Raw genomic sequence first — 8107 nt, 5'->3', positions numbered from 1 at the left:
CTCAACTTGAATCATACAAGCTCTTCCGTCGATGGTCATGCTTCTTTACTTTGTCTTGGAACTCCTTCGGGCATCTTGTGGTTTGTAGTATCTGTGCTTCATAGAGCCCAGATTTCCACTTTATTTTGTGGACACTAGTGTAATGATTTTCAGGTTGTGATGTTGTAATGGAGATCCTCATGTGGACTAGCTTCGGCTTCCTGCAGAATAATTGGGTTGATTTGTTACTTTGAACAACATAATTTACAATGCTCCCGGTGGAAGTACCTCGACGTATCTGATGCCTCTGGTTCGTAGCGGCGGGTGCTAACAGGGTTCTTGTTACAAAAAGGGAAAAAAAAGTAGTGAGCTGATAGTCATTGCAATAGGTTTCCTCTTCTTCACGTTGAACTGGTATTGTTGCCCTAATTTTTATTGCTTTGCCTTGATCATTGAAGGACTAGAGAAGAGAAGAGGTAACGTTTGAAGATGAGATATTAAACAAAGTTAACAAATCTATTTGATTAGACCGTCAATTTTTCAAGCGAAATGGAATTAGATCAATAATCAAGAATGTTTGTCATTATAACTATCTTCAGATGATTCTTTCGGTGAGCCTTAAAAGAAGAAAGTTGCAAATTATAGCCTGAGATTTAGGGTTTGCTTCTTCTAAGGTCTCAAGGTAAAAACTCCTTCGGGGCAAGTCCATGTAGAGCTTTTGTTTGGGATCTCCACAAATGGGTGGGGGCATTGGTTCTTAGGATTAGTTGTGGTGCGCAGATGTTGGTCTGAACATTGAGTTCTAAAAAAAAAAGAAAATCCTCAGTGTCGTTTGCCATGTCAAATAAACCTTTGAGTAAAATTCTTCACTCTCAATCTCAATCTTTGCTCTTACAAATTTTTAACAGTTTGAGAATCTTTTGAAATGCATTTTTACATTCTCGCTATCGGTTTCTTTCTCTTGCACTCGTGCGTGCGCATTATATCTGCGACGGTGCATTTTTACGTTCTCGCTATTGGTTTTGCTTGCACTCGCGCATGCGGGCCGAATTGAAAAGTGGATCATTGCAGAGAAGCCCAACGGCACGGAGAAGCCATGACCTAATTATAACACGGTGATAAAAATGCAAACCCTGTGTCCGGTGGGTGCACCGAAATTCGTAGTAGGCTCGAGTCGCTCCGCGGGCCCGAGCCTTTCCTTAAAATCTCAATTCCCCCCCCCCCCCACACACACACACACACACACTCTCTCTCTCTCCTCACAAAATCGCGGTAGTGTAATTCGTAGTAGTACGAACTTGCCACCGTTTTTCCATCAATTTTGAATGCCGGTAAAACAGAGGTTGTTCTGCGTTTTCAATCTTGGAGTTTTATCGTTCTTCTTCTTCTTCTTCACATTCTCTGATCACTTCCAGAAGCTCCCTCCTATTTTCGCGCTCCCTTTGCTTTGTTTCTATCCCTCGCGTCTGCTACACGAGTTCCGTCGGACTACCGTTCAATTATGCCGCGCAACCAGGTACAATGCCCTGATATCTCTCTATGTGTATGCATGATATTAGTGCGTACGGGCAATGAGATTATGTATTCATCCATACACAAAACAGAGCAAGTATTTTTCCTTTGTAAGAGTGGGAAAAGTTGTTCAGAAATCAGCCAAACGAACAATGACACATCGCGCGAAGAACAATAATTAAACAACAACAAAGAAACAGGAGAACGCAAGAAACCGAGATTCTAAGTGGTTTCCGAATTGTGTAATTGAGTAGATTTATAGTTCATATCAGTTTTCACTATATTGCCAATGGAGAATGGAGTACAAATACAACGGTATATCAAGTATTTTACAACCTAGGGTTTAGTCGAAAACCGAATAGTCATCAGATTGCAAATAAGTCATCAACTATCCAATAAAAATAGGTTGTAAATGTGTTTGGGGCTGGTCCACATTGAGATTTGCTTCGACTTTAATTGGATTCCTCGCGGATGGATGGTGAAATTGGACCTCAGGATTAGTGAAAATGCGTATAAACTGGCCCGAACAGGAGTTATTTATCGAGCTCCACTATTTGCAAAGAAGATTTGTAAGGAACCACACAAAGAAAAACGCATTTGGGTCCATTCTGGGTCCCAAAAAAATCTAAAAAAATATCCATAAAATATTCATAAATTTTTGAATATTATTTTATGGGGTCCTGTAAAAAATTAGCTACGGAGGCGAACTGAGTAGTTTCGCCCCTACAAATCCAAAAGTAATACTTATCGATATCTGTTGGAGCTGCCTTTTTACAGGGTTCCATAAAATAATATTCAAAAATTTATAGATATTTTTTTAAATTTTTGTGGAACCCGAAATGGACTCAAACGCATTTTTTCTTGTGTGATTCCCTACAAATCTTCCTTGGGATTAGAATTTTCGTTATCAAAAACAATTCAACAGAAATAATGTGTATAATAGAATTAAACACAAGATCTTAAATGTATTGAGACCTAGCCCCCTGCACATAACTTTTCCCTTTATAAACTTGGGGCACAAGTAATTCCGGGTAAACCTCACAAAAAATACACTTATTCGGTATTTCAAAAGACATCGCGAGCACCAAAAGTTGTACACAAGACCTCAAGTTCAAAGTTCTCCAAACTTTTACTCCATCAATATACTTCATTTTCGCACCTGCCTAGTGTCTAGTTTGGATATAGTCTATATAGAGATTATTAATTGTACCCTTGCCTTTGTTAAATCAGATTCCGCAAGTTGCTCAACCGGTTATGCGATATCAATTTGAACCCGGCATGTCAACAAGGGACAAATGCAGAACCAATCGGGCACCAAGAAGGAAAACGGTGAACTTTTTTGAGAGAGGATTTCGAAGATTTCTTGCTTACCAACCATTATCGCCTCGAAAGAGGGTAAGTCCGTTTTTCTAAGTAGTTGCTCTATATCAATATAACTTGTTATATGTTCATGCAAGTGAAATTTGGATTTTTTTTGGGGGATTGTCATATTACCTGGGTTTAAGCAGTGAAAGAAAATGCCGATCAAGAAACAGAACTGAAAGAAAATGTAGGAAAAGAATAAGAAGCAAATAAACAGACATCTATGAAAAGAGCCATTTGTCTGTTTTCTCTTTTTGGTCATTCATGAAGCAATTTTTCTCCCTAAAGAATTTAGGATTTCAACTCGTAATATCAGATGGGATATTCGCCCAAGCTGCCCTGACTGTCTTTAATTTAGGATATCAAAGCCATACAAGTGAATATCTATTTTCAAAATAAATTTGTTTTGATTGCACAATTAATAGCATTAGTGTATTGTGAGTGCAATTTTGTTCACCCTCCTTAAAAAAGGGTGAACATTACCCCCCTCTCTTATTGGTTGAAATGATGTAGGTCTTATCATTGTAAGATAATGTTCACCCTCTTAAGTAGATGATGAACAAAACTCAACTCGTGTATTGTGATTATTTTAATGATGATCTTATGAAAGAACTTTTTAAGATGAAAAACTACCCATGATGGGCCGCACAATTGTAAGCTGAATCACTGCATAGTGCATACCAGCAATGACCTAGGAAATGTTTGGGATCCAATTATTTGTAAATTGCAAAATTTAAACTTTTGTACTATAAGGAGAATTTGTAACCATGCTTAGAGCATCTCTAGTAGCCTTGCCTCTCCTACTGCACGCGAGGTCAAAGTGGCAACCCAATCCACCTTTTTTTGGTTTCCAGCAGACTCGGCAACCCCTCGGCAGTTCCCCCCCTCGCTTTATCCCCTCGCCACGCCTAGCGATGTATAAAAGGCCCGCTTGCCCTCTCTCTCTGCTGCTCCTTACTCTCTCTGTAAAAACAGACCGGCAACAAGATTTCCCACGCCTATGAGTCTAATCCATTTGCTTCGAGGTACTCCGGCAAGTTTCTCTGTTGGGGTTTTTGATCCTTCGTCGAGTTTGCTTCAACTTTGGCGAGTTCAAGTCCTCCTACGAGTTTCTCTGTTTGAGTTTTTGTTTCTCCGATGAGTTCTCCGTTTAGGTTTTTGAAATTTTTTAGTATATATATATATATATATATATATATATATATATGCGTAAATGTATGATTTTTGTGATTTTGTTGAGGCAAATGGCTAGATTGTTGGGTGTTGCATCTGTTCGGTGGCTAGCCAAGAGAGAAATCCTAACCAAAATGGTTTAAAACTTTGCTTAGGCTGATGGAGATGCACTTAGATGCAAAGTTGTCAATCCCGTACCGGCCATCGTACCGTTTTCACTACTGAAATGGTACGTACCGGGCTGTATCTCGGTACCGTTTCGGATTTACCACAATTAATATTTTATATATATTTAATATATATCTACCAGGTTGCAAAACCATTTCCGAGAAACAAATGGCAGCAAAAAATTATCCAAAAAGACTCAAAACAAAGTTATGAAACAAATCAGGATTCCATCGTGATTTTAATCGAAGAAAATCATATATAAGCTCACAAGTTTCTTTTAATTAGTTTAGAGCCCACAACTTATGTCATTAAAAAAAAAGAAGAAGAAGAAGGAAATTTGTACCGTCCGGAACAGACCGTCTGGTACATCCGGTATTGGCTGGAACAGGCCGGTATTTCAACTGGAACGGATCTTGAGTCTTTGTGTTCCGTTTAAGCACCGGTACCGGCCGGTACGGAACAGATTTCACAACTTTGCTTAGATGATAGGGTCAATTGCATTAAACCCCCTCAATTATGAAAGATTTTTAACTTAACCTCTCTACCGTTTAAAATTGAACTATTAACTCCCTAAAAGTATTCATCTAATGAAAATAAATTGCTTCCATTAGCAAACATTAGGGTTTTGGACTGAACTTGTTCTGTGAGCAAAATATGACATCATAAATAAGATTTTATGACGAAATTGACTTTTTTCTTCATATAAGTTCAATTTCCCTAAAATAGAAGAGGTCGAGGGGGGAATAAAAGAACCTAACTGTTGGGTTCTGGTGTGGGAAAATCACAGGGCGGTTGCAGAATAGGAGGTGATTGTGATTGGAATTGCTTTCATGCTTTGTGATGATTGGATTTGGTTTTTAATTTGATGGTTCGAGGGAGGTTATGGATGAAGGATAAGGTGAAAAGTAAAGAGTCAACGGCTTGTTTGAATGGAGGATTTGATTTTAGGCGGATATAGAATGAGTGATGATATGTAAGAAGGGTGGGTTCACCTCATAAGAAGTGTGGATTTGTAATCCAGTGTTGTTTGGAATGGTTTTTAGAGAAGGCGATATAGGAGGTGGATATAAGGTGATACGTTGCCAAATGACTGAATTGACCCCACTTTGATTTTTTAACGCTCAAAATTGGTTTATTTCTTATTAGTTAGCTTTAAATGATATTTACCATTTATTTTAGGATAAAATAATTTCAGTTAAGAATACAAATGTTTAAACCTTTTTTTTAGAAATTATATTTTTTTTTCCAAAAAAATTAACAAGTAAGCCATATCATATATTTAGAAAAATGTTATTTTTCAAAAAAAAATTAAAAAACGTAATTGGGAAGTGATGAAAGAATGTGTGTGTATATATATACATACATAATTGGAAATTAAAAAATATACGATAATTGAAAAGTGAATATACGTAATTGAAACTTCAAATATCATTACATATTGGAACTTCAAACCCCACTTGTAGAAAAAAAACAAAAACAAAACTCACTTCTTGTTCACCCACTCCCCTACCCAACCATAACCCCAACCTCTACAACCCCTCCTCTTCTCTGTCCGCTAGCGCCGAAGCCGCCGATCATCACCACTTTGTCTGTTCGTCATTGATCTCGCTCTGCTGAGTTTTCTGGCCGTAACCTCTTGCTCCAATCAGTCCGGTATCTCTCTCTATCTCTCTATCTCTCTCTCTGAGCGCGCGTGCGTGTGTGTGCGCGTGTGCACGCGCGATTATGGGTGTATCGTTGGTGAAGGGAGAGAAAAGGCAAGGGCAGAGTAGTCATTCAACCGCCCCGCATGTCGTTACAAACGCACCCTGCGGGTGGATTACAAATTCAAAGTCACCAAATCCAGGTCCAAATTCGGGTAGGTTTTTTGCCAGCCAAAGACCGGAGATGAGGAGGGGAGGAGATGTAATTCGGCCGCGTCGTGTATCCGGAGGTCTAATCCCCCATCCAGACAGGCCGTAAGAGCATCCGCATAAGACTCAGCAAATTTTGGACCAAATTACATCTAAGAAGTCACTTTTCTATTTTAACTACTCACTTTTTAAGAGAACACTGTATCAAACTCTCTATCCTAACTTTATTTTATAAACTACTCTTTCTTTATACTTATACTTTTCAATTTAAACGTTATTTTTAATTTTTGTAATTGTTATTTAATGGCGAACACCTGTTCATAAGCAATCTTAAAAAAAAATTAAAATGCTCCAATTTTCTTTCCATTTGAAACGGTGCGAAAATTTTATTTTTCTAATCATATTATTCTAAAAAGTCATAATTATTTTTTGTCTTTAGGACTATGTAAAGCATAAACTTAATTATGAGAGTTCTAAAGACAAATATTAATTATGCTCCTTTAGAATAAAATGATAAAAAAAAAATTTCGGACCGATTCAAACGGATAAAAAATTAGAGTACTTAATTTTTTAACCATATTTTTTAATATATAAATAGTCTAAAAAAATTAAATACTCTAATTTTAATTTATTTGAATTGGCGCGAAGATCTTATTTTTTTTATCATTTTATTATGAAGGGTCATAATTAATATTCGTTTCTTGGGCTTCCATAATCAAGTTTCTGCTCCATAGGATCCCATAATCTTTTTAAATAGGAGTACAAAATATTGCATGGTTTGATGAACAGTGCCTCGCTGAATGAAAAGAGGCACCGTAGCAAAACTACAACTTTTGCAAAGTAAAAAGGAAGAAAGCGTGGCTGATGCAGGGGAATTTTGGGGGTTTGACTCTTTATTATAGCATACATAAAAGGACAAGTAGAGAGGGAGATGCGAATGCTTAGTTTTAAACTTTAAGGTGGTTAAGTAAAAACGTAATTCAACCCAGATGATATCTGTTGTTTTTTTTTTTTTTTGCAAAAGTATAATCTGAATCCTAGAAGTTATCAATGGTAATTTTGGATTCTCCGTTCTTCAATTTAATTTTCGAAAGTCATTTTGGACCGAGTTAGTTTATAACTTCTACTTAAAACTTTAGTAAAAGTTGAACATCAATTTAAAAAAATATAAGGCCCCAAACGGGCCCCAAGTTTAACCTAGATCAGGGGAAAAAAAAGGGGGGTTGTAAAACTAGGGGTGCTCGCGGTTCGGTTCGGATTTCTAGGAATCTGAGGACCGAACCGCTAGTCACGGTTTTTACAAAATGAAATCCATGTCCGGACCAAAAGTCCTACGGTCCGGTTCCAATCCGATCCGTGACTCGCAGATCGGTTACGTTTTTGTCCACGGATTTTAGTAAAAAATAAAGCTCAAGTATATATCCCACATTAAAAGGGAAGAAGGTTACATTAAGAATTAAGTTTAACACCACCAGAAAGTACTTGTTACATAAACTACCAAAGGCTTACTTCAGAAATCAAATTCAAAAGAATTTAAAACACAAGTAGGATTGTATCATTATAGTACATTACATAACAAACCGGAAAAGAAACGAATTATTGAAACTCAACTAGGGTTACCCGTAATTTATACGAAAAAACTACGATTTACTACGATTTACTCTCTATATTTTATGTACATCTACACTATATCTTATTATTAAGATAAAATACTAAAATTGGTGGAAAAAAGTATTAACATTACTAACAATTTATTATATAAATACACACATATATATATTATTTATATAAAATAAATATTGCACGGTCCAGTTCGGTTAATTCACGGTTTTCTAATGAAAATCTGTGAACCGAACCGCGAGTCACGATTTTCTAATTTTTCAATCCATGTCCGGACCATTAATCCACGGACAAAATCCAAAAGGTACGGATCGATTCCATCCGGACCAATTCCACGATTTACCGAATTTTTTGAGCAGCCCTAGTAAAAACAAACAAAACACGAAGCCCCCATGGGTGCACCGGAACTCACGCATTATAGGCTCGAGTCGCTCGATCGA

This window comes from Rhododendron vialii, chromosome 1a (genome assembly GCF_030253575.1).
Source record: "Rhododendron vialii isolate Sample 1 chromosome 1a, ASM3025357v1".
In the NCBI taxonomy this organism is placed as follows: Eukaryota; Viridiplantae; Streptophyta; class Magnoliopsida; order Ericales; family Ericaceae; genus Rhododendron; species Rhododendron vialii.
The sequence above is the reverse complement of the archived record's forward strand: the minus strand, read 5'-3'. Positions refer to the sequence as shown.